Source organism: Hibiscus syriacus, unplaced genomic scaffold (assembly GCF_006381635.1).
Source record: "Hibiscus syriacus cultivar Baekdansim isolate YM2019G1 unplaced genomic scaffold, ASM638163v2 tig00112347_pilon, whole genome shotgun sequence".
Lineage (NCBI taxonomy): Eukaryota > Viridiplantae > Streptophyta > Magnoliopsida > Malvales > Malvaceae > Hibiscus > Hibiscus syriacus.
Window position 1 is genome coordinate 1136723 of NW_024063308.1, and position 27851 is coordinate 1164573.

The following is a 27851-nucleotide window of genomic DNA, read 5'->3' on the forward strand; positions in this document are numbered from 1 at the left end:
TAGGCAGATTTATGCAAGAGTTTCCTACTTCGATATAATCCACCCAATATGAATACACAACTTTGCAATGACATTGCGAGTTTTCACCAAGGATTTGATGAATCAATGTACGAATATTGGGGTAGGTACAAAAGTCTACTTCGCAAATGTGTCAACCATGGGTTTCACGATTGGAAGCAAGTGGTGATATTTTACAACGGAGTCAATGCACCAACTCGAATGATGCTAGATGCCTCATCAAATGGCACCTTACTGGACAAATCACCCGAGGAAGCTTTTGACATCCTCGACAGGATAGCAAATAATGATTATCAATTTCCAAATTCAAGATTGGGAACCAACAGAAAAACATCTTGAGTATATGAATTAGATTGTAAAGATTCGGTAGCCGTTCAACTTTATGCCATAACCAATATGTTGAAAATTTTGCAATGTCCTAATGAGGTAAGAGAAGTCAAGATGACCAATAACGCATGCGTATTTTGTCATGTAAACCATCATAAGAGTGAATGTCCAGAAAACCATGATTCAACCAATTTCGTGGGCAACTATAATCAGAGCAATAATAACCCCTATTCAAACACGTACAATCCTAGTTGGAGACAACACCCAAATTTTCATTTAGTAATCAAGGAAACAACAACAATCAAGCAGCAAATTATAGGCCACGGCAAAATAATTTTGACCATCAACATTTTCAGAATCAACATCATCATCAGCCCTGGCAAAACAATAAAGGTATAGCTTCTTCCTCTAATACTAATTACAATACTAACTCCTTGGAGTTATCATTGCAGGAATTTATGGCCTCGATAAAAGATTTCATGGCTTCCACAAAGACCTTGATGCACGAACATTCTACAACAATTAAAAATCAAGGAAATTTGTTATAAAGCCAAGCAACACTTTTACAAAGCCATAGTTCATCTCTAAGAGCATTGGAGAATCAAGTGGGATAAATTGCTACGACATTACATTCTCACCCACAAGGAAATCTCCCTAGTGATACAGATATCACTAAACATCATGGGAAGGAGAAATACAATGTACTTACACTAAGGAGTGGAAAACAGGTCAACCAAGATGATAAGTTTGGGGAAGAATACCCAAACAGTTTTCGCCATGACATAACACAATCAGAGGATCGAGCTAAAAATTGAACTAGAGGAAGCACCTAAAGAGAAGAAAATAACTGAAGGCTCAGAAAAACATCGCTTAAACAATGAGAAATTAATTGCCAAGGCCAACGATTCTTCAGCATCGACAGCAGACAATGTGAGACCTCCACCACCGTTCCCTCAACGGTTGAAGAAGCATGATGAGGACATCCAGTTCAAGAAATTTTTTGATGTTTTGGATCAGTTGTGTATCAATGTGCCTTTACTTGAAGCCATCAAACAAATGCCTTCCTATGCCAAGTTTCCTAAAGACATTGTTACGAAGAAACGGAAGGTAGAACGTGTTGCCACGGCGATAAAAATCTGTTCGGCAGTAAGCAAACTCCCACCAAAACAAAAAGACCCTGGCAGCTTTATAATACCATGCTCAATTGGTAATGACTTCATAGGACAAGCTCTTTTTGATTTGGGATAAAGTGTAAGCTTGATACCAAAGTCCATATTTATGAAACTAGAAGGGCACCACACTTGTCCAACCTCAGTCATCCTACAACTGGCCGATCGATCTTATGTACGGCTCGAGGGCAAAATAGAAGACGTCATAGTAAAGGTGGATAAATTCGTATTTCCAGTGGATTTTCTCATCTTGGATTACGAAGCCAATTAAAATGAACCAATCATTCTGGGACGACCCTTCTTAGCTAAGGGAAGAATCCTAATAGATTGTGAAAAGAGAGAGTTCACAATGCGAGTAGGAGAGCAAAGCGTCACCATCAATATATTCAAATCCATGAAATATGTGGACGATTCAGAGGAATGCAATACATTAACATGGTAGAAGAAAATGCAATCCTTGGACGAGATGAATCTCTAAGACTCAATGAATACAATGTTTTGTACCATGACACTTCAACCGAGATGCACGGTCAAGACATTTGTGGCCCAGGCAAAATATGTTCAGAAGACGATTCTGAAAAATATGGCCCTGACAACAGAAATCTAAACAATGAGTACCCCGAAAATGACACCAATACAAGATACAGAGGAAATACAAAGGATCAACCGATGCTTCTTCATAATAAATCAGGTATGAAATTCGAACCCTTAGATTATGATGGAGTTAAGTCTCAAGAGTCATCCTTACAACATACACCGAGACTGGAACATAAAACTTTGCCATCAAATTTGAAATATGCATATGTAGGAGACGATGAAACATTACTTGTAATAATTTATGCCAACCTAACCTCCGAACAGGATAATAGCTTGTTGAATGTTTTGTCACAACACAAAAAAGCTCTCGGATGGACAATGGCAGACTTGAAGGGAATCAGTCCGACTATATGCATGCACAAAATCAATCTAGAAGATAGCCATAATACTTCGGTAGAACCCCAAAGAAGGCTCAACCCAATCATAAAGAAGGTAGTCATGAAGGAAATTATAAAATAGTTGGATACAGGAGTAATTTATCCTATATCGGATAGTTCATGGGTCAGCCTGGTGCAGTTTGTACCAAAGAAGGGTGGTGTGATCATGATTAAAAGAGAACATGACGAACTCCTCACCACGAGAACAGTCACGGGCTAGCGCATATGCATGGATTACAGGAAGCTCAATAAAGCCATAAAGAAAGACCATTTTCCCCTCCCTTTTATCGACCAAATGCTTGATAGGTTAGTGGGAAAAGCATTTTATTGCTTCCTTAACGGATACTCAGGGTATAACTAAATAGCCATAGCACCAGAGGATCAAGAGAAAACCACTTTCACATGCCCATATGGTACATATACATTTAGACAAATGCGTTTGTACTGTGTAACGCTCCAGCTATATTCCAAAGATGCATGATAGCAATCTTTTTAGAGATAGAGGAAGAATGTATGAAAATATTTATGGACGATTTCTCCGTCTCGGGTGATGATTTTGACCAATGTCTCTGTAATCTATCCAAGGTACTGAAATGATGTGAAGAAGCCAACCTAGAGCTAAATTGGGAGAAATGCCATTTTATGGTGGGCGAAGGAATAATATTGGGTCACAAAATTTCATGTTGAGGCATCGAAGTCGATAAAGCGAAGGTGGAAGTCATTACAAACCTTCCCTCACCCACCAACGTGCGAGGTATACGTAGTTTCCTTGGACATACAGGCTTCTACATGCGATTCATAAAAGATTTTTCTCAAATCTCTTAACCCTTGTGCCTTTTGGTTCAACAAAATCATCCATTTGAATTTACTAACGCTTGTTTGAATGCCTTAACAGATTTGAAGAAAAAGCTTTCGGCAGCACCAATATTTATCCCACCAGACTGGAACGAACCTTTTGAGATCATGTGTGACACTAGTGACTATGCAGTTTGAGCAGTGCTAGGGCAAAGAAAAAGTAAAATCTTTTATGTCATATATTATGCGAGCCGTACTCTTAATGATGCACAAGTAAACTATACCACCACTGAAAAAGAACTCTTAGCAGTAGTATTTACATTCGATAAGTTTAGGTCATATCAAATAGACACTAAGGTAATTGTGCATACAGATCACTCTGCCATTAAATATATGATTAATAAAAAATATGCAAAGCCTAGACTAATTTAGTGGATATTATTACTACAAGAGTTTGATTTAGAGATCAAGGATAGAAAAGGAATAAAAAATCAAGTGGAAGACCATTTGTCTAGGCTAGATAAAAAACCTGATTGTCCAGACATAACATAAATTAAAGAGGATTTCCCTGATGAGAAAATACTATTTGTCACGGCTGCACCGTGGTATGCTGACATAGTTAACTTTCTTGTTAGTGGTATTATTCCTCCTTATTTATCTAGCCAGGGCCGAAAGAAGTTTCGACATGATGTGTGACATTATTACTGGGATGAACCGCTTCTATTCAAGCAATGCGGATACCAAATAATCTGAAGATGCATTCCAGAAGAAGAACAGAAAGATATTCTACACCAATGTCACTCGTCACCATATGGAGGGCACTTTGAGGGTACTTTGGTGGAATGGGAATATCAGCGAAAGTACTTCAGTCTGGATTTTATTGGCCAACCTTGTTCAAAGATGCGAATAAATTCTACAAGTCATGTGATAGATGCCATCAAACAGGAAACATATCGAAACAACATGAGATGCCATGGCAAAATATTCTGGAAATTGAACTATTCGATGTATGGGGAATAGACTTCATAGAACCCTTTCCCACATCATTTGGAGATTTGTACATTCTTTGGCAGTGGATTATGTATCCAAATGGGTTGAGACCATCACAACAGCTAAAAATGATTCCAAAACGGTGTTAAAATTTTTACACAAAAATATATTCACCCGATTTGGAACACCACGAGCTATCATCAACGATGAAGCACACATTTTGACAACAAACTGATTTTCAAGGTACTAAAACAATATGGAGTACAACATAGGATCGCTATGGCATATCACCCTCAAAGGAATAGACAAGCCGAAGTGTCTAATTGGGAAATTAAACAGATCCTTGAAAAGACTGGTCGTCAAAGCCAGATGAAGCACTATGGGCTTATCGCACAACATTCAAGACACCATTTGGAATGCCACCGTTCAAACTAGTCTATGGAAAAGAATGTCATCTGCCTGTTGAACTGGAACACAGAGCCTATTGGGCCATCAAAAAGTTAAACATGGATGCTCAACTTGCTGGAGAAACAAGACTCTTGGAACTAAACGAGATGGATGAATTCAGAGCACACGCTTATGAGAATGCCCCCCAATACAATGAGAAAACAAAACGATGGCATGATAGAAAAATATTGCTGAGGTTATTCTGGACAACATGTACTGCTCTACAATTTACATCTTAAGTTATTTCCAGGCAACTTAAAATCACGATGGCCAGGACCATTCATCATACACCAAGTCCATGACAATGGAACAATTGAAATCCAGAACCAAAACGATGGCTCCATCTTCAAGGTGAACGGAGAAAGACTCAAGGAGTACAAAGGAGCCCCAATCATGCGCGACAAACCGATATCGTTAGCACATGATTCCCAAGAGTTTGCTTTACTTACTTAAACAAAATTTGTTGCCTAGGAAGAGAAAATTTGAATTTTATACATAAATAAATTAAGTTATTTTCTGTTTTCATTATCCGTTTTATTTTATTTATTTATTGTAGGCATACAAAGCACATGTGGCAGCATGGAGGAGTTGGAGCAAGCATGAAAAGAAAGGAAACCCTAGGGTGCATGGTTTTGGCGGCAGAATAAAGAGGGAAAGATATTTTCCCCCCACTTTATGTCCAATCATATATTTCTCATTGAATGCAAAAAATAATTCCCTACGTATAAGGACAAAACTACCCTGAAACCACCCATTAATTTCCAAAGAAAAAAACTGCCTAACTTCTTCTTCTTCATCGCGACTCACTCTCTCTCTACCAAACAAGAAAAGTTTTCTTTCTCTCAACGAAATGCTCCCCATCGCCACCACTGATTTCACTACACCAACCAAGTACAATGGTAAGATCAAGGAAATCCCCAGCCTCAACACAGAGTTTTAAACGTTTCCAAACAGCCGAAGAAGAAGCACGTTTCAAAATCCTCCAGAAACGACAAGTATATTTGGAAGATGGATTCGTCTTTCCAGGTGAGGATGAGGAGCCGTTTGGACCAGAGGTGTTAGACGTGATAAAGAAACACAACTGGGAGAAGTTTGCTAGCCCTCCCAAATTTGTAGCACCGGTAATGGTAAGAGAGTTATACGCCCACCTCGAGGACCCATCCAACCACACGGTGTACGTACGAGGGAAGCTCCTTCAATTTTCCCCTTCAGCACTCAACAGATACTTCAAGCTGGGTAAAGTAGAATAGCAGTATAAGAGATTCGTGGCTGAGACAGACCAGGAAATGTACATCGGATTGCTAGAAGATTTATACTTTAGGTGGGCCAAGTTCGAAGGGAATGCCCCAACGAGGAAGAGAGTCGATCGACGAGCCCTCAAACCGATCGTGAAACTGTGGAACCACTTTCTCAAGGGCAAGCGTATGCCCACGTCTCACAACACAACGGTGCTTGTGAAAAGACTGATGCTCTTGCACTTAATAATAAATGGGAGGAAGATTAATGTTGGCGAACTCATCTTTGAGCAAATCCATGAGTGTGCCAAGAGGAACCGAGGTAATCTATTATTTTCCAACTTGATTAACACACTGTACAAGAAAAAGAAGGTCCCCGAGGAGCCCTTTGAGGATTTTATTAAATCCAATGAGGGTATCACCAAGAAGAAGGTACCCGAGCCGATGAGTTTTGATGACAACGCCCCGCATGAAGGTTTGGAGCGGGGAGCAAAATCAGTCACCGCGACTAGAATGGCCACTGTGGTTACACACACGAGAGAAATACGTGAAAAGATCAGGAACCTAGAGGATCATATGGAGATCTATTTTGAGTATGTCAAGGCAAGGGACACACAGCTCAACGCCTTCTTCAAAGAGTTGCTCCCGAACACAAACGCCAATATGCCGCCCTTCCCCAGCGTCATCCGCAAATACACTGCTCGCGGTAGCACATTTTATGCCTCGACATCAAATGTCCCTCCAGAGGTTCCCTCAGGAGTACCCACTGATGTGCCACCACTGGCAGTCCATGTCTCACTCGTACCAGAGGAGGGCCAAGGCGACACAGAAGAGTTCCTCAGCTCCTCATCTTTCTCAACCTCCGCAAGCAGTGAAGCTACCCCACCCAACTTCTTCTCAAATGAAGATTTCACTCCAGCACCAAAGCAAACCGAGCACGATCCCATGCAGTCCCTTGTCCATCAAACAATGCCAGTCCCAGCAGCAGCTCCCAGCCCAGCACCAGTTCCAGCACAATCGACTCCTACTGTCGAGCAACTAACTCTAGCACAAGCCTCAACTAGCAAGAAGTGCTACAAGAGAACAGAAGGTTGTATACTTCAGTCGTCGCCCTCGATGATAGCAGCAGTAGACTCGGGATCCGATAGTCATTCTCCTCCAAAACAATGTCGAACGAGGGCGTCCAGTCAAGCCACCCCACCACAATAAGTTTTCGTTCTAGTTTTTTTTCTATTTCGCAACTGCATATAACATCATGTAGTTTTAGTTATCATGCATTGAGGATAATGCATTCCTTAAGTCTGGGGGAGGTATTGTGTCATATTTTGCCATACTTTTTTAAAAAATAATTGATGATGATTGGTTGAAAATTTTGGTTGTCATGACATAAGTAGGTTAAGTTTATTATTAGGAATGAATTAGGGATTGCCAATGATGAATGCATAATTTGATCGCCTAGGCCAGAATTATTATAAGGCTATCTAAGGAAGAAATCCAACCCTAGGCATGATTTTTTGAAATTTACAAACACGATTGTAGGTTGTCCCTGCTTAAGGTAATCTGCAAAATTTTTAGGAAAGAACTTTCTATTTGCCGAGACTTCAAAAATATTTTAAGGGTAAAGTAAAGCTCCCTAGTGTTTAAAAAACTTGAAAAATAAAAAGAGACACTCCTCTGTACAAAGGCATAAACAGAAAACTCCATAAGAAATTAAGACTACCCAAGACATATGAATGAATGAAAGTAGTCATAGGATGACCCTGTCTGACTAGCTTGGAGGTTGAAGGTATGCTCCCTTTCACCTAGAGTATGGAATAGTAGGTGTGATGAGCTGACTCCCTTATGAAAAAAATAATAAAAGTTGATAAATAACTAGGAGTATAAACTAAGCCTGACAAATAATTTGATGCCTTGACAAACCAGAAGTGCTTACTTTAAGTTTTCTAATTACCTTTATGCATAGACTGGTTACAATCACGCACACACAATAGCAAAGAATCTTGACTAGGGAAGGGACTTAACTTATATGACTTTCAAACATGTTGAGGCCAATTATTTTTTCTGAGGGCTGAAATCTCAAACCATATGATTTTTCTTAACAATGCTTGGCCATGATAATTTTGATTTTTTTCTAGTTATTATATATTGCTTGAGGATAATCAATAGCTCAAGTTTGGGGGGTGATAAATCCGTAAAATGACTCAATTTCCAGTCTTTTCACTTAAGTTATTGCTTGTCTAAACAAAGTATGCACAACATTTTAGTTGCATTTAGTTATATATAGGTTATGTTAGCTTGTGGTGGATAAGTTTTGCTTAGGCAAGATTTATTTGGTCTGACTGATGCTGTTGAGGAGAAAGGGTTGTTTGGATTATTTTTGTGCAGGAAACTTACAGAGGAAGAACATTTCAGTCGTGACAACGTAAATTTGCAAAATCCAATAAAACAGATAAGAACGTGAGGAGCAGATTTATCTCACTAAGGCAAGGTTTATCTGAAGAAGTCTGAAGCAGGTGTGGAGAAACCGCCTATGCCACCACCAACTAGATGACCTACTTCACGTGCAAGCAAACCTTAATTATTCTGGAAGCCGCCTTTCCTTTTTAAGTCGGGGCATTTAATAACGACTATTGAAGGAAACTCCAAAAGCATGCAAAGCCATAGGAGATATTTTCTTATAAATAACCAGTCGTAACCGCTAAAGAGAGAGGCAAGGAAGAAGAGAGAATAGCTTTACTCAAGGTGTGAGCGAGCAATTGCAGTGCTTTCTCACCGTTTAGCAACCAACCTTCCTTGGTGTTCTCTATAGCCAGACTGTAGCAGAGCGGTGATCAGGTCTCGAGAGAGGCTATCACCAAGGCAGGCACGATACTGATCAGAATTGTCACAATAGAGCCCCTGGTTTTGGGAGTCGTTCTTCCTTTGTTCTTAAACTCTTTATCTATTTGGGGTTGTATTAAACGTTGAATCTTGGATGATTTTTTATAGCACCATGATTGTCTTACTTGGTGTTAAACTTTGTTTTGCCTAAACAATTAATTTATGTTTTATAAATGATGAATTATCTTTTTGTTTATGATTGTTTTGTTCATAGTTTAAATATTTTGCCTTGCCACTGTAAGAGCATCGAGAGATCGCCTGGGGTTTTGGTAAAACATGTCTTGGCAATATAAGAGCATCGAGAGATAACATTTTGTTTAGATAGTGATTCTTATATTTGAGAGAATTATGATAGATCCACGTGAGCAATGGAATGAATCCGGGATGGTGAAGTTCTAACTCGTTTACCTTAGAGATAAGGAGTGAGTTACAATCGACTAAAAGGGATAGACACTAGAGTAGGATAGAAAACGCCTATAGTTTACGCTGATATGTATTGCTACAACAACAATTTGACAAACCAAGGTTTGTAGTTAACGCTGAGGAGTATTGCCATAGCAACCGTCTAAGAATACCTAGTAATCCTGTCGGGCAGCTTTAGCAAGTCATAATAATTCATTCTAGACTTAGAATAATTGTTGTCAATATAAAAGTTTAGCATAAGTGCTCTGTGATAAGTCTGAATATGTGAGGTTGTTTGCATTATATTTAAATCAATACTTGTCTTGTTTTATTTTATTCCAACATTCTGCATACTTATTTTGCCTCAACCAAACTTTTCTGCAACCACAATATTACTTCTTGTTTTATTAATATTAGTTCTTAAGTTGACAACCTAGTAGGAATTAGTTTGTGACACTAGTTCTAGTTGTGGTGAAAATAAATTTTTCAATCCAATCCCTATGGAGACGATACTCACTCACTACTATATTACTTGTATCAATTGTGTATACTTGCACAGATTTACTTGCCTTAGCATATACATTTACAACCGATCAGTGCTTGTAGGAGTGGCTTAGGGTTTGACATTTTCCAATCCAAACTTCTTGAGCATATCCTTGACGTACTTTGCTTGATTGATGAAGATGTCATATTTCCTTTGCTTGATTTGGAGCCCCAAGAAAAATGAAAGCTCCCCTATCATGCTCATCCCAAATTCACCTTGCATTAGCTTAGAAAATTCTTGGCAAAGAGCATCATTAGTAGAACCAAAAATTATATCATCAACATAAATTTGTGCTACTAATAAATCTTTACCTTTTCATTTTAAAAACAATGTAGTGTCAACCTTCCCTTTTGAAAAACCTTTTTCAAAAAAGTTGGCAATCTTTCATACCAAGCTCTAGGATCTTGTTTTAAACCATATAAAGCTTTTGTCAATTTAAAAACATGATTGGGAAATTTTGAATCCTCAAAACCAGGAGGTTGTTCCACATACACTTCTTCTTTAATAAAACCATTTAGAAATGCTCTTTTAACATCCATTTGGTATAATTTAAATCCATTAAAACATGCAAATGCCAACAACATTCTAATTTCTTCAATCCTAGTTACGGGAGCATATGTTTCATTAAAATATATTCCTTCTTCTTGAGTATACCCTTGAGCAACAAGTATAGCCTTGTTTCTCACTATGTTACCACTTTTATCTAGCTTATTCCTAAACACTCATTTAGTACCTATAGTAGATTTATTACTAGGCCTTTTAACTAATGCACATACTTTACTTCTCTCAAATTGATTTAACTCTTCTTGCATAGCTATAATCCAATTTTCATCATTTAATGCTTCTTTAACATTCTTAGGCTCTATGCATGAGATAAATGCAGCAATATTACAAATATTTCTAAGAGAATATCTAGTAGTTACCCCTTTTGATGAATCACCTAAAATCTCACCATCCTTGACATAGTTGTACTCCCTTGGGTATGTGACTTTCATTTCTTCAATGGTTAGATTCTCGAAGGCATCTTGAGTTTCCTTATCCTTCACTTCTTCCTTTGATGATGATTCTCCCACACATTTGCATTCAATATACCTACATCATCATCAACACAAGAATCCTTCATCAGAAGGGGATTATCATCGAAAATAACATGGATAGACTCTTCTACCACCAAAGTTCTTTTATTAAACACACGATATGCTTTAGAATTTAAGGAATAAGCCAGAAAAATTCCTTAATCACTTTTAGCATCGAATTTGCCAAGATTGCCTTTACCGTTGTTTAAAACAAAACATTTGCATCCAAAAGGATGAAAATAACTAATGTTAGGCTTTTTATTTTTGAAAATTTCATATGGAGTTTTCTTTAAAAATGCCTAATCATTACTCTATTTATCACATAACAAGAGGTATTTGTGGCTTCCGCATAAAAATAGTTTGGCAAATTATTTTCACAAAGCATGGTTCTAGCTATTTCCTCCAAAGTTCTATTTTTCCTCTCAACAACTCAATTTTGTTGAGGGGTTCTAGGTGCTGAAAATTATGGATAATTCCGATTGAATTACAAAATTAGTAAATCCAAGATTTTCAAATTCAGTTTCATGATCACTCCTAACACTTGAAATGGAGTAACCTTTTTTATTTTGGATTACTTTTGAAAAAGTGATAAAATTTTCTAAAGATTCATCTTTAGTACTTAAGAAAAGAACCCAAGTAAATCTAGAATAGTCATCTACCAAAGCATATTATTTTCCACCCAACCTAGTAGTTCCAATTGGCCCAAAAAGATCTATGTGGGTCAATTGTAATACTCTACTAGTTGATACATCATTAATAGGTTTAAAGGAAGCTCTTTTATGTTTTCCTTTTGCACATGCATCATAGATTTTATCATGATTAAAATTCAGTTTTGTCAAACCTATTACTAAATTGCCTTGATTAAGTCTTTTCAAAACACTCATACTAGTATGTCCTAGTCTCATATGTCATAACCAACTATCATGCTCATCTTTGGCTACTAGGCATAAATTAGTCATGTTAATCGTATCTAAATGCACCATGTATATGTTCCCTATTCTATGACCAATAAGTATAATCCTATTACATGCAATGTCAACAATTTTACAACCGTTTGATTCAAACAAGACATTGTATCCTTTTTCACACAATTGACTAATACCTAAAAGATTATGCTTTAACCCATTAACATATAAAACATTTTCAATTTATATGGAAGAGATATTTCCAATAGTACCTATAACTTCTATGTGACCTTTTGAGTTGTCACCAAAGGTTACTACTCCTCCATATTTGTCGTTAAGCTCTGAAAATCGGCTCTTATCTCCGGTCATATGTCTTGAGCATCCACTATCAAAGTACCATGAATTTGAGTTGTATTTTTTTCCTTGTAGCAATGCTCCTTTACCTACAAACATAAATTAAATTTTGGTTTTTGGTACCCAAATTCTTTTGGGTTCATATTCATTAGTCCCTAAAAACTTAGTCCCCTTAGGTATCCATTTACTTATGATATCTTTATCTTTAGTAGCAATGAGTACTTTAAGAACCCATATACTCCTAATAATCTTATCATTTGAGGTTCTTTAGGGACCTCTATGATTGTAAGATTTAAGATTCTTTCTAACATAGTTGGAATTAGATTTTTGTCCTTTTTCAAAACGTTTTGATACAACTCTATCGAAAGAATATTTAAGATCATCAATTTTCTTTTGATGATCATTATTAAATCTTGAAAGTAAGTTTTACAAATAAGAATTTTTCTTTTCAAAATCTTCTATTTTGACTTGCATGTCTTTAATCTTACTTTTGAGTTCACTGTTGATCTTGGATAAGAGATCTTTTTCATTTTTCAATTTTGAAATACTTTTCTTGTATTTTGAAAATAAGATCTCATACTCCAAAGCCAACTCATAATATGCCTCTAATAACTCATCAAAAGAATAATCTTCTAACATGGATGAGTTAGAGGTTACCTGAGAATCCTCCTCAGTGGCCATTAAGCACAAATTTGTTACTTCTTGTTCCTCTTCATCGGATGATTCATCATCGCTTAAAGTAGCCACGTGTGCTTGATGTTTTTTCTTTGAAAGATCATTTTCTTCAATTATGGGCAATTAAATTTAATATGCCCAGGCTTTTTGCACTCATAGAATATGATTGGGTCATTCTCCTTGGAATCATTTTTGAAGCCTTCATTTCGTTGGATTTTTCTTCCTCTATTGGACTTCATTAATCTTCTGAGTCATTTAGCCAACAATGTCATTTCTTCATCTTCGTCATCATCAGAGTCACTCTCATCTTTGGTGGATTTGAGAGCAACACCAACGTTATTCTTCTTCTCAATCTCCTTCTTTGCATCGTCATTCTTCTCTTGATCTTCCTCATCTTTAATCATCATTTCGTGAGTGAGGAGTGTAACATCCTAAAAAGAGGGTTAATGACTAAAATATAAGTTTTTGAAACTTTGTGGTCAATTTTGAAAGAAATGTTTTTTGAAAAGTTCAGTGACTTAATTGGAATATTTTATGTACGATTGAAAAGCAAAGAAGTAAGGATGGAAGGGTATAATGATTATTTGATAAGAAATGAATTAAACAATTCAATTTAAGGGTCAAATTATAAGTTTCCAAAACTTATAAACATATTTAGAAAGTGAAAGAAATTTAAGGACCCAATCCTGAATTTACCCATTTTTCTTAGATTTTGAAAAATAAAACCTCTTTCCCCGTGTAATCTGGTTTTCTCCATAACTTACGCAAATATTTTCCCCAATTTTCCTTTCCATCGACCCACTTTTGTAGCCTCGATTCTCCACTGTCCGGCCACCGTTCCTCGATCCGACACCATCAATAAACTCACCATTGAACGGTGAACAAAACCCAACCTTTATCTTGTTGTGAATCGGCACCGTTCCACGTAAAACTCAACCGGAAGTTTCGTCAATTTTAACTCGACCGCTAGTTGTTTTCGTTGATTCTGGTTGATCCGACCACCCGATCATCACAACACCTGCACCACAAACTACCGTCACCATGCGCTCAAAACCCGATCGAATTGTCCATCGTTGTTGCTCCGTCGGCATCACTCGACGATCACCGTAGGATAAGTTGTTACGTTTTAAAATTCTACATTTCGTTATGTTTTTTGGAAAAAATAACACTTGCACGAAACTCACGGGGTATCGATCTACAAATCTGGAAAATTTCACTTCGAACGACGTTCAGAGACGCCGCACATGCCACCTTCTGAGAGTGGGCGTCGTCTGCCAGCAGAAAATGGGTTGAACCAGTTGTATCGGTCTGACTGAGTCGAACTAGACCAAACCAGACCAAGTTGAACCAGACCAAGTCGAACAAGACCAAGCCGAACCGAGCCGTTGATCGTTGATCGACCATTGACCGGTGTTAACCGTTGACCGCTGTTGACCATGGACCGGCTGCTGACTTTTTACGGGTACACATATCCTAACATTTTTCGACGTACTAAGTTTGTTTTTAGTGTTTGTTTTGCCAAATTCAAACCCGGTAAGTTTTTCCACTGATTAATCACTCGATTCGATCCGTTTTCACAATTAAACTCTGTTTCTGATGAAATTCCTGTTGTTATGTATTTGAGGAATTATTAGAAGTTGGTTTCAAGTTCGAGAGTGATCGAATGGTGATTAAATGGTTGATCTATATGGCACGAAAATTGAGATATCGATCGAAAACAATAATCAGACGGATCAACGGGATAAGATTGATCAAGTGAAAGATAAGAGTTATAAGTATTGATTTGACTAGTGAGACCCAGGTGAGTGCATACTATATTATATATCGTATTTATGGAAATAAGACTTGCGATAAGTCTATTTCCCATATTAGAGTATATAAATCTATGAATATAAGTATGTGCTTGGTATGATTTATATGTATGTATGTTTACATGAATATGGTTATAGATGTCATATGTTATGGTATGTGCTACATGATCTATATGAATACATGTCTGTGTGGTAATTATGTAAAATGATATAAATGACTTATGAGATTAAATGGAAAAGTGAAATAAGTTCAATGACATGGACCTATATGACATGAGACATGTGAATCATATGAAAATGTTCTACGTGTAAGTGAAATACGTGCCTATATGAATATGTGAAATAATATAAATAATAATGCCCATGTTATGTGATATGAGAGCTAGGGATATAGTTTGGTATGCCAAGAGTCAAGGGTTCTATGTGGTTATTCGGGACAAATTTTACATGCCCCTAGTGGGAATTTATATGAGCTGTGGTGACAGTATATGTGCACAACCTCTATGTACTCACATATCTTTAGTTCTCACATATGTATATGGGCTAATAAAGAGATAATATAAATAAACTTGATATGATAATATGTTTATTTCCTTATGAAGTGATATGTGTGTGATATATGATATGTATTTTGTTTTTATGAATGTATTTGGCATGTAATTCAGAGATTGAAATTTTATATGCTCTGATATGTTTTGTAAACTAATTGTTTAGAAATAATTTGAAATTCTTCATTCTTTTTGTAAAAGTAAATATTTTGAAAAGTCAATATGACACCTCAGACTCGTATTTGGGTCGAGTATGAGTACGGGTTGGGGGTGTTACATTTCTGATCTGATAGCGTAAGGAGTGTGTTATCTTGTTAATAGTGTTAAATTGTTATGTCATATTAGATCTTGATCATGAGAGCTTCCAAAGTGAAGCGGAAGGCGATATACCTGAAGGTAATAGCAATTCACCTGCCCTATCCAGACAGGGTGAAGAACGAACACCTCAAGGAGTGTTTGTATAAGATTAGAGAATTTTTTCATAATGTTGAATGATATTCTGATGTGTTTCCAATATTATGCTCCTTTAACTCATAGAATGAATGTATCAAAAGAGTTAAAAGGGTTAAGAGCACCCGAATTTAAGGGTAAATTTGAGGAAGTTTCTGTTCTTTGGTTAAATGATAGGAAGATAATGATAGAAGGTTTTCATTGATCTAAAGTGGAGAAGTTAGATTGAGTAGTTTCGTTACTATGTGGGCAAGCTAGAATATGGTGAACGAATGTCACCATGAGAATGTTAAAAGATCAAGTGATGTAGTTATTGTTTATAGATAGTTCAAGAATAAGTACATCGATGACCATATTATAATACAAATGAAGCTAGAATATAGGAGTTTGAAGCAAGGGAATTACACGTAAGGATATGAATGTAAGTTTAATAAGCTAAGTAAATTTGCTGCTGAGTTAATTTTGACTGAAAAATTATGTATGTGATTGATTTGCTAAGGGCTTGTGCCCTAAATTAAAAGAGTGTTGCTGGTTTTAAATTTGTTACTGTTTCAAGAAGTGGTTAATTATGCTAAAGCTCTAGAGGGAGCTTAGAATGGAAGGTTTGGAGAACAAAAATCTCATATGATTTAGAAAACTAGTGATTTATAGAGTTCAACACCATCAAAAAGAGGTAGAGATTCTGATTTTCAAATTCAGACCATGTATGAATTAGTTGCATTCTCTGCCAGAGAACCAAATCTGAAAAGAGTCAGACAGACTCAATTAGTATGGTCTGGTACTGGAAGATTAAATAAGGAGCTAAGAATGTTTAATTGATAATAATTTCAAGGTTAAAGATAACCTTTGTGAATTGGAATAAATGCTCTGTTAGAAATTATGTAAATTGAAGTAGAAAAAGTATTTGAAATGGATTAGGTTAGTATTTGAACCTGATACTTGATGAATCAAGTGGAAATAATGCATGTATAAGAAATAATAAAGAATAATGTTTTGTGCAAGTAGTGTTGACGATCAAGGTTATGAAGATGTGATAAAAATTAGTAATAAGATATGAGTATAAGTGTTATAATGATATTTCTCATATCGATATGAGAAGAGTAATGAAGTATGAAGAAAAATATATGATCTAGATTGCAAGGAGATTTGGATTTGGGGAGGAATAAAAGCTAAGGAAATTAAATGATAGAGTTTAAAGTCTCAAGTATGAAAAGGGTTATGATGAGGTATAAAGTATAAGTTTGGTATAGAAGTAAGAAATTTTCAATTCTAAGTGGAAACGATAAAGAGTTGTTATGAATCTTGTATCAGAATTCTTTAGAGACTAAATTTGGATGTTTATGAAGAAATTGATTAAGTCAGTACCTTTATCATAATGAGGTAAATATTTTTTGGATAAGTACGTAAGGTTATATGAAAAGATTGTTTGATTTTTTGAAGTATATGTCTTAATTATACCTTATAAAGATTTAAGGGTACCTCAAAGTTGTGGAAATCTTTAAACAAGGTCTCAGGAATTCAAATTAATTGTAGCATTGATATTTATGCATAAACAGATAGTGAGTTTAAAAGATTATTCAGGCTTTAAAAAAAGGGTCATACAAGGGGGTGAGTGTAATAGAGTTTAAAAGATTAGAAGAAAAAATGTACGGCTAAGTTAACCAAGTGTGACATGTATTTGTTTAAGGTTGTGTTTCTTAGTCATGTAAATATAGTCAAAAGAGATAAAAATAAATTTATATGTATGAAGGAAGCTTGAGATATATTTGAATGATTGTATTCTCTCTGATCAAGTTGTTAAAGATAAGCATGTTACTTTTGAGATGATAAAAAGAATATTGACATCAATTTCAAGATTGATATAAGTAAATTTTGGAAAGAAGTGTGTATTGTAATTCGAATGAAGATGGTACAAGAATAAATGTTTGGTTTATGTTGTAAGTCATTAGAGATTGATGAAAAAAATAGGCTGACTCATGATCTTGAGTGGCAGGGATTGAGATTACCGTATGGATAGAACATTATTATTTCCATGGTGAGTGACATTATATTTATATGGGTTTATAAAGATTAAATGTAGGTATAGAATCAAAGGAGTGAAAAGATAGGGATGGATGTAATTCCTTGTTGATTGAATATAAGTTTATTAATTGCAACCAAGAAATGAGAGTTAAAGATTTAAAGCCGGATGAATGTTATCATTGAGTTTGTTTAATGAGTGGTATGTCAGCAAGTAAAGAAAGGTATCAAAATAGCTTTAAGTGAAGTTTTGTGTAAAAGAAATGTTGAACACCATTAAGTTAGTTGAATTGAAATATTGAGATTTGGTATGGACAAATTGGATCAAAGAAGATGAAGAAAAATGAAGATTAAAAAAATTAAGATATCTGATAGTTAATAGAAGCTCACTGTAGTCCATTGATGATGCGCCCGGGTGGAAACAAGATATATATGGATCTCAAGAGTCGATATTGGTGGCAATGAATGAAAAGGAATATTACGGAATTTGTATCCAAATGTTTGACTTGCCAGCAAGTCAAAGCTGAGCATCAGGTCCCATTAGGACTATTGCAACCAATGTCTATTTCTCAATGGAAATGAGAGAATATAACGATGGATTTTGTAACGGGGTTACCTTTGACTTCGAAAAAAATAGATTCTATTTGGGCGATCATGGATAGATTAACTAAGTCAGCTCATTCCATTCTGGTATGAGTTGATTTCTCCATAGATAAGTATGTTGAACTGTATATCAGAAAGATTATGCGATTGCATGGTGTACATATTTCAATTGTTTCTAATCGAGATCCTAGATTCACATCGAGGTTTTGGAAGACTTTGCATAGAACATTAGGAACTCGATTGAACTTTAGCACAATATTTCATCCTTAGACAGATGGACAGTCCGAGCGGACTATCCAAATTCTGAAGGATATGTTAAGAGTCTATGTAATAGAGTTCAAAGGATCATGGGAAAAATACTTGCCACTTGCCAAATTTGCTTACAATAATAACTATCAGTCAAGTATCAAAATGGCTCCCTTTGAGGCTTTATATGGGAGAATGTGTCATACACCCTTGAACTGGTACAAGCTTAAAGACCAAGAAATTCTTGGTCCTGAGTTGATTCAGGAGATGGAAGAAAAAGTTCTAGTAATTCAGAACAATCTCAAAGCGACAGTTGATAGACAGAAATCATATGCTGATCTTAAGAGGAAAGAGATAGAATTTCAAGTTGGATATAAAGTGTTCTTGAAAGTGTCGCCGTGGAAGAAAGTGTTGAGGTTTGGACGTAAAGGAAAGCTTAGTCCTCGGTTTATTGGACCTTATGAGATCTTTGAAAGAAGTGGATCTGTAATATAATAGGGAAGTGCAAATAAGATATGAGTAGACAGTTTCCCATCTCTTTGTACAGTGAAAATTCAAGGACGAATTTTCTTAAATGGGAGATCTGCAACATCCCAAAAAGCGAGCTCATGACTAAAAAGTAAGTTTTAGAAACTTTGTGGTCAATTTCAAAAGAATTTTTTTTTAAATTTCAGGGACTTAATTGGAATATTTTGTGTAGAATTGAATAGCAAAGAAGTAAGGATGAAAGGGTATAATGATTATTTGATAAGAAATGAATTAAACACTTCAATTTAAGGGTCAAATTATAAGTTTCCGAAACTTATAGACATATTTAGAAAGTGAAGGAAATTCAAAGATCCAGTCCTGAATTTATCCATTTTTCTTAGATGTTGAAAAATAAAACCCCTTTCCCTGTGCAATCTATTTTTCTCCAGAACTTACGCAAATGTTTTCCCCAATTTTCCTTTCCATCGACCCACTTTGTAGCCTCGATTCTCCACCGTCCGGCCACCGTTCATCGATCCGACACCACCAATAGACTCACCATTGAACGGTGAACAAAACATGACATTTATCTCGTTGTGAATTGGCGTTGTTCACCATAAAACTCAACCAAAAGTTTCATCGGTTTTAACTTGATCGTCAATTATTTTCATCGATTCCGGTCGATCCGGCCACCCGATCATCACACCACCTGCACCATCGGACTCACCTTCACCATGTGCTCAAAACTCGACCGAAATCATCGCGTCGTTGTTGCTCCATCGGCATCACTCACCGATCACCGTTGGATAAGTTGGTATGTTTTAAAATTCTATAATCCATTATGTTTCTTGGAAAAATAACACTTGCACGAGACTCTCAGGGTGTCGATATACAAATCTAAAAAATTTCACGCCGAACCGATGATCGGAGACACCGCACGCGTCGCACGTGTAACCCACTAAGAGTGGGCGGCGTCTGCCAATAGGAAAATGGGTTGAACCAGTCTGAACAGGGTAGATCGGGTAGACCAACTGAACCGGTCTGACTAAGCCAAACCGGACTGAGCCAAGCAGAGTCGTTGACCGTTGACTGTTGACCGCCCGTTGACTTTTTACGGGTACACCTATCCTGACATTTTTTGACTGATTAACCACCTGATTCAATTCTTTTTCACAATTAAGCTCTGTTTCTGATAAAATTCCTGTTATTTTGTATCTGAGGAATTATTAGAAGTTGGTTTCAAGTTCGAGAGTGATCGAATGGTGATTAATTGGTCGATTTATATGGCACAGAAACTGAGATATCGATCAAAAGTAATAATCGGATGGGTTAACGGGATAAGATTGATCAAGTGGGAGATAAGAATTATAAGTATTGATTTGACTAGTGAGGCCCAGGTGAGTGCATACTATATTATATATGGTATTTATAGAAATAAGACTTGTGATAAGTATGTGCTTGGTATGATTCATATGTATGCATGAGTACATGATTATGGTTATAGATGTCATATGTTATGGTATGTGCTACATGATCTATATGAATACATGTTTGTGTGGTAATTATGTGAAATGATATAAATGACTTATGAGTTTAAATGGAAAAGTGAAATAAGTTTAATGACATGGACCTATGTGACATCTGAATGTGAATCATATGAAAATATTCTACGTGTAAGTGAAATATGTGCCTATATGAATATGTGAAATGACATAAATGATAATGCCCATGTTATGTGATATGAGAGCTACGGGTATAGTTGGCATGCCAAGAGTTGAGGGTTCTATGTGGTGACATAGTGGTCCTTCGGGACATAGTTTATTTAGTCATGGTGTTCCTTTAAATATTCTTATAATTTCATGCTTGCGTTTTCTTTTTTTAAGGTTTGAACCCTGGAGTTGGTAGCCTTCCATTGAAGGGTTGGCCTTTAACCGTAAGCTTTAAACTAGACATATGTACTTAATATATATTTTGCTTAACCGGATTTTTTTCCTTAGCTGGATCTTGGCTATTTTGCAGGGCATCGATCAAATTCGGCCAATTTTAGGTGCTCAAGGGCAGAAGCCATTCATACAGAAGCTTTTTCCATAGCAGCAGCAGTAACAACAGGTCTTAGCTCAAGTCCAGACACAAGGAAATATGGGTAATTCACCTATGTATGGAGATATGGATCCTCAAAGATTTTCATGATTATCTTGAAGCACCTTAAATACAAAAGAGGGCCAACCAACTGCCAATGATGGATCTATAGGTTCTCCAATGCAATCAACTTCTTCAAAAGTAATGTTTCCATTCCAGAACAAGTTATTATTGTCGTATTATTTCTTATTATCAAATATACCCTTATAGTTTTCATGTTCAATCAACAAGAAAGTACAGAAGGTGCTTTCAAGGAAAGTTATAGTATCCTGCGATCTTGTTAATGGATGAGATATGCATGTATCTTTAAATTTCTTGTTTAACAGAAAAATAAATAAGTAAAATTTTACATATAGACTTGTGACAGTTTTCATAACATCTTCTTTATATAACCTATATAAATTGCAGACTTTATTCGTTTACATACCCTTTCCTTAGTTGCATATTTTATACTTTTTTCCTTGTTAAATTTATGGCTAATTATTTCTGTAGGATTAGTTCAGTAGTTCTAAATAAGTCATAATTGTTATAAATTTGATTGAGAATGGTCAATAATCTTTTTGCTTAATTTCCTCTTTTTTTGCTTAATTTCAACAGATGAACATGCCACCAATAAGGCAATCTTCCTCACAACAAGACCCATTGCAGTCACAGCAAGTGAAACAGGTTGGATTTGATTTTGCCTTGTCTCTTGGTTATCGCTATGTTTCTTTTTAAAGGCTTACAGTAGGTTGCAAGCTGGTAAGAGTTTTAAGTATACTCGAGCACTGTTTGAACTATGCTTTTGCTACTTTCTTTTGTACTGATATTAAAGAATCATAGATGAATGTAACAGGTTGTTATATTACTTTGATTTTGTTGTTAATAGAAACCTTAATTTGTATCAGAACTCAGTTACTTTAAAAACATGAGTGAGAAAGGTAGAGGTGGAGCGAGAGAGGATTCGAAAGGTAATTCTTCCTCCAGTGAGGAATGGACAGTGTTTGTGGATAATATGAGTAAAACAGTTTCAAGGTGAGCATTAAGGGAACTTTTCCATTACCAGGGTCCAGTCGTAAGGGTCTTCATTCAAGTGTAACGAACAAACCAAAATACAAAACCTCAATTTTTTTGTTCAGTTTGCTAATGTGGTTGGTCTAAGGAAGGCTATTGAGAATGTTAATGGAATGTGGATTGATGGGATGAAAGTCTTAGTGGGGGCTGCAAAATATCAGAACTCTCGAACAAGGGTAGTGGGTGCAGTAAAAGCCCATGCGAGTGCTAAGAAGTCGAATAAAGATGAAAAAATGAGGTTCAGAGAGAGAGTTGAGTCTCCGAAAAGCACAAGGGATGACAAATCTTACAAAGAAGAATTGATCTCAGATAGAAGGTCGTGGGGCAAATATGAAACTAGGGAGAATATGGAAGGCATTATAAAAATTACAACAGGGATGAGGAAAGTTTGGAAGATGTGTATCCCTTCAGAAGAATCGAGTTGGATGAAACGTTCTCTAATAGGGATCGTCAAATCATCTTTTGAGTTGGACTTGGTGCATAAGGCTTTGGCCAGTGAGGGATTTGAAGTAATGATCGCTAGTTGGGGTTATGTATAAAACTCTTATATCATCACTTTCAAGTCGGTTAAAGAGCTATCGGAGGTATGGACGAATAAGAAAGAGGAGTTATTTTTCTGGTTTTACTGGTTGGTTCCCTTTCTGAATGAAGATGGAGTCCCAATGATGTATTGTTTGATCAAATTATATGAAATTCCTCTTCTGTGCTGGTACGAATCGTTCCTAGAGAGGCTTGTTGGGAGGTGGGGGACGATGATATACATTCAAGAGTCGATAAAGAATAGGGAGGATATGTCGGTGGCGAAATTGTTGGTAAGGGTGGCGAGCCCTTTTGACGTTCCGAATATGATTACTGTAAGATCATTTGGTAAATCCTTTAAGATGAGAATTAAGATGGGTTCGGTGTTCAAAAAGTTGAGTGATTTGCTAAGAAAGGCATCAGAGAGAGTCTCAAATGACTGGTTCAATGAGGATGCATCGTCAGAGGAAGATGAAAGCGGTCGAACAAAATTGCAGAGACTGGAATTGAACAGTCAATTGAGGAAGCACGTTTAAGGGTGGACACGTGGATTGAACAAGGAGGAACATCTAGAATTGAAGGAGACGGTGGGGGACAATAATTATTTATGCAAAGTAGAGATAATATGATTTTAATGATGGGGTGTCAGATCTCCTTGTTATTGGGTGAAATATCATCGGGGATTATTAGGGTCTCGGTATTAGGAATGTTGTGAATCCGGATCTTAATGTTCAAGTCAAATCTGAGGAAAATTATGAGCCCAGTTCCCCTATTTTGAGAATTAAACCTTCTGGGCCTGTAGTAAACATAGCGATGTATGGGTTTGGTAAACAACGTGATGATCGGTCCTTGTCTCAAATAAATTTGAAACAAGACGACTCTGAAAGAGTTTTACGTGGGAGAAGAATCATTGCAGAAGAAGGATTAGCTGCAGTTGGCAGATAAAAGAATGAATACTTGAGGGTAACCAAGAGATATGTTCAAGGGATATTTTTTTGTGGAGATCATCTTACCCTTCTTTAGGTTGATTATCCATAAAGAGCGCCCCATATGGGAGGAAGGAGAGAGGATTCATTAACATAGTGTATAACAGATCTAGAGATAGGATGATATGGCTCCAATCGGAGACATGAGGAGAATTTGTTCAAGCGGTGGGTCATTTTGAACAAGGGGAGAAGGTAGAAAAAATTTAGCAGGGGTCAGAACAACCCTTTGGCAGAATTGGGGGAAGGAATTGACATAGCTGAAAACGGTGATATTAATTCTCAGGTTCTAATAGAGCATCGACCTCAAACCAGTCCTTATGAAGGAAGTCCATTGGCAGGTTCTCGAACTGGTAAAGTCAATGGGAAAGATAATAGAAGAAACAAAAGAACATTGATAAGGGATGCGTTAGACCAGGTCAGTAATTCCACAATTTCTTTTTCTTCCTTCTCAGTGTACTTGGAGGAAGCATTGGCTACATGGGAAATTAGTAATTTGTTGGGAATTTCTTTTAAATATGGGAAGAAAACCTTTATGGAAAAAATAACCAGCCTGGAGAAAGGGTCGGGAATATCTAAGGAATGATGATGCCCTGATGTTTTTTAGTAGGTTTTGAGATATTTTTCATCATGCCAAAATTATCCATCATCACTTGGAATATAAGGGGCATGGGAAGAAAAAAGGAACAACGTGCAATACAGAGATTGGTATCCAAGAAGAATTTTTTTTCTACAAGAAACCAAAGTGGACATTTTACCAAAATCAATTTTAAGAAGAGTCGGAGAAAAGAATCTTCAGGGTTACGTGGTCTCTTCAGTTGAAGGATCGGCAGGAGGTTTACTATGTTGTTGGGGTGATAGCATTTTTTAAGTCAAAGAACATTTTGTAAATAAAAGGTTTATTTCCATACTTGGGGCTTATAGAGAGAATCAATTTAGTTGCAGTTTTATAAATGTATATGGGTCGGCCACGGAGAATGAGAAAGCAGCCATTTTTGAAGAGTTGTCTTCCTATCTAGATAGTCAGAGGACTCCTTTATATGTGGTAGGGGAATTCAATGTGTGTCTATATAAAGAGGAGAAGGAAGGCAGATCCCAAAATTGGAATTCAATAGAGCTTTTTAGGTCCTTTATTCATCAAGTATGACTTATAGACCTTCCTTTAGTTGGGGGAAATTTCACATGGTGTAACAATAGGGAGACTCTAACTTTTGTTAGGCTTGATAAGTTCCTGGTGGATTTTAATTTTATGACTTCTTTTCCATAAATCACTCAGTTTCTTTTCTCAAAGTCAATCTTATATCACAATGATGTTATACTTGAGAATAGTGGTGTCAATTGGGGAAAGAGACCTTTTATGCTATTTAATTACTTAATGGAGGATGAGGGTTTTGAGGAGTTGGTGTTTTCGACTATTATAGATCATAAAAGAAATAAGAAAAGAGTAAGAATCTTAACTATTTTGAGAAACGTGAAAGAATCAATAAAAAATTGGCATGGAACTAGAAATCTGCAACCGACTGTTTCGATTTCTGATATAGAGGGGAAAATACACAACCTGGAACGGGAATTACAACAGAATCCTGAATCAGTTGGAATCGTCACATCTTTGGCTGCACTAAGGAAGGAATTATGGAGATTGTACAAAATTGAGGAGCAAATTTGGTTTCAAAAATCAAATCTAAATGGATGAAAGAATGAGATCAAAATTCTAGATTTTTTTCATATATGTGCATCTATTAGAAAGAGAATGAACTCCATGGATGCTTTGAGTGTAAAGGGTAATCTCATTCAAGATCCTTCTCTCATTAAGGCAAGTGTTCATGATCACTTCTTTGAGATTTATAATTCTAGATCGACTTTGGAAGTAAAAGATATGGAACTGAATTTTTCCAAAATTACCATGGAACAAAGTCTTCTATTGGAAAATGAATTCTCGGATGAAGAGATATGGGAAGTTATTAATTCTTGTGATTGAAACAAAGCCCTAGGGCCTGATGAGTTTAATATGGGGTTCTTAAAAAGTTCTGGTCTTTCCTTAAAGAAGACATAATAAAATTCTTCCAGAATTTTTTCTTAGGTAAATATTGAAAGCATGGAATCAACCACACTTTCATTACTCTTATCCCGAAGAGACCTAATCCAGGAAGTCTAGATGACTACAGACCCATCAGTTTGGTTGGAGGAATATATAAGATTCTTTCGAAGTGTCTATCAAGAAGGTTAAGAGTTTGTATTAACAATATCATCAGCCCTTCACAATTTGCTTTCATTCCAGGTCGTCAAATTTTGGACTGTTCCTTCATTGTCAATGAAGGGATTGATTATTGGAGGAAAAAAGCCTTAAGGGAGGTGTGTTCAAGGTGGATTTTAGAAAGGCTTATGACATAGTGGATTGGCTAATTATGTTTAAAGTAATGGAGAAGATGGGTTTTGGGGTTAAATGGCGCAACTGGATGAGTAAATGTGTTACTTCTACCTCGGTCTCGGTATTGGTAATTGGGGTTCCTACTGAGGAATTTCTAATGGTTAAGGGACTTAGGCATTGTTGCTCTCTCTCTTTCCATTGTTATTTAATTTGATTGGGGAACTCCTTAATTTAATGTTGTTAAAGGTGGTTTTTACTGGGCTATTTTTTGGTTTGAATATCGGTAGGGATGAAGGATCTTTCAAATTGTCGCATCTGCAATTTCCAGATGACCTTATAGTTTTCAGCAATGATTTGAAGACTCGTATTATAAATGTGAAGAGAGTATTATGTGTTTTTGAAATTATGTCTGGTCTTCAGCTGAATTTCTCCAAAAGTAGATTATTTGGCATTAATACAAGCGAATAAGAGGTGAAGGTTTGGGTGTCTTCTATTGAATGTGCAGTTGGCATATTTCCGTCTAAAGACTTGGTCTTTCGCTTGGAGCTAAGAGAAATTCAATAACTTTGTGGGAACCTGTCATTCATAAATTCTACAATAAACTTGATGGTTGGAAGGCAGCAACTCTCTCTTTGGATGGGAATTTGGTTTTATTAAAAGTTGTTTTGTGTTCTCTCCCAACTTATTTCTTGTCAATTTTCAATATCCCATCAAGTGTGAACAGGAAACTTAATTTCATTATGGTTAGATTCTTATGGGGATGGAGATCAGAGAGGAATAAGATAAATTGGGTAAATTGGATGACTGTATGCAAATCTAAAGATAATGGAGGTTTAGAAGAGTTGGATCTCAACCTAATGAATAGAGCCTTTTTTGGGAAATGGCCTTGGAAGTTTTCAAATGAAAAGGATTCTGAGTGAAGCAAGTTAATTTGTAGCAAATACAATTTAGATCAAAGTTCGTTGCAACTCAATAATAGTGTACCAGCTCAGGCTTCTTAGATGTGGAGATCAGTGGTGAATAATCATTTTAAAGATGATTCTTTTGGTTCCAAATATTGCAATCAGTTTTGAATCAGAGTGGGTAATGGTGAGAATATTCGCTTTTGACATGACATTTGGGTTTTAGAATCCCCCCTCAAAGAAGTTTTCCCTAGAATTTTTGCCCTCACTACTAATCAAAATGGTAAGTTAAGGGAGTTTGATGAATTTGGAACTTCAAGCTGGTTTTGGCATATTGAGATGATAAGGGATTTGAGTGATTGGGGGTTTGATCAATGGGCCAATTTGTTGGCAACAATTAATAATATAAGTCTCTCAGAAAATTCGAGAGATAGTCTAATTTGGAGAGGAAATGGGGATGATATTTACTCAGTTAGCTCTTATATGAAAATATGCTCCATAGATTCGGATTTAGATCATTTTTTAAAAGGGTTGGTGCCTCTAAGGGTGGAGACATTCATGTGGCATGTTGTTCATAAAAAATTGGCTCTAAAGGCTGAATTATTAAAGAGAGGTGTATCGGGGATATTGGATCCATTGTGTCCTTTATGCAAGCTGGAATTGGAGTCCTCCTTGCATTTTTCTTCTCTTGCACTTCTGAGTGGGGATTGTGGAATAGGTTTCTGAATTTGTGGAAAATATCAATTGTCATACATGAAAATGCACACTGCTTTCTTTCATCTTGGAAGGAATTGGTGCCTCATTCAACTCTTTGGACCTTTATTCGTGGTGTAGTTTTGTGGACAATTTGGAAGTGTAGGAATGCCATTGTTTTTTAGATGAAAGTGTTCGATCTGATTCAATTTTCTTCACAGCAAGGTTCAGATTAGCATCTTGGTTCTTAGTTAAATT

General features: G+C 36.3%; 1 pseudogene; it reads left to right on the forward strand.

Annotated features, from left to right (window-relative positions):
• The window catches only part of LOC120178338, a 65876-nt pseudogene that overhangs the window by 26212 nt on the left and 11813 nt on the right, over positions 1-27851 (forward strand).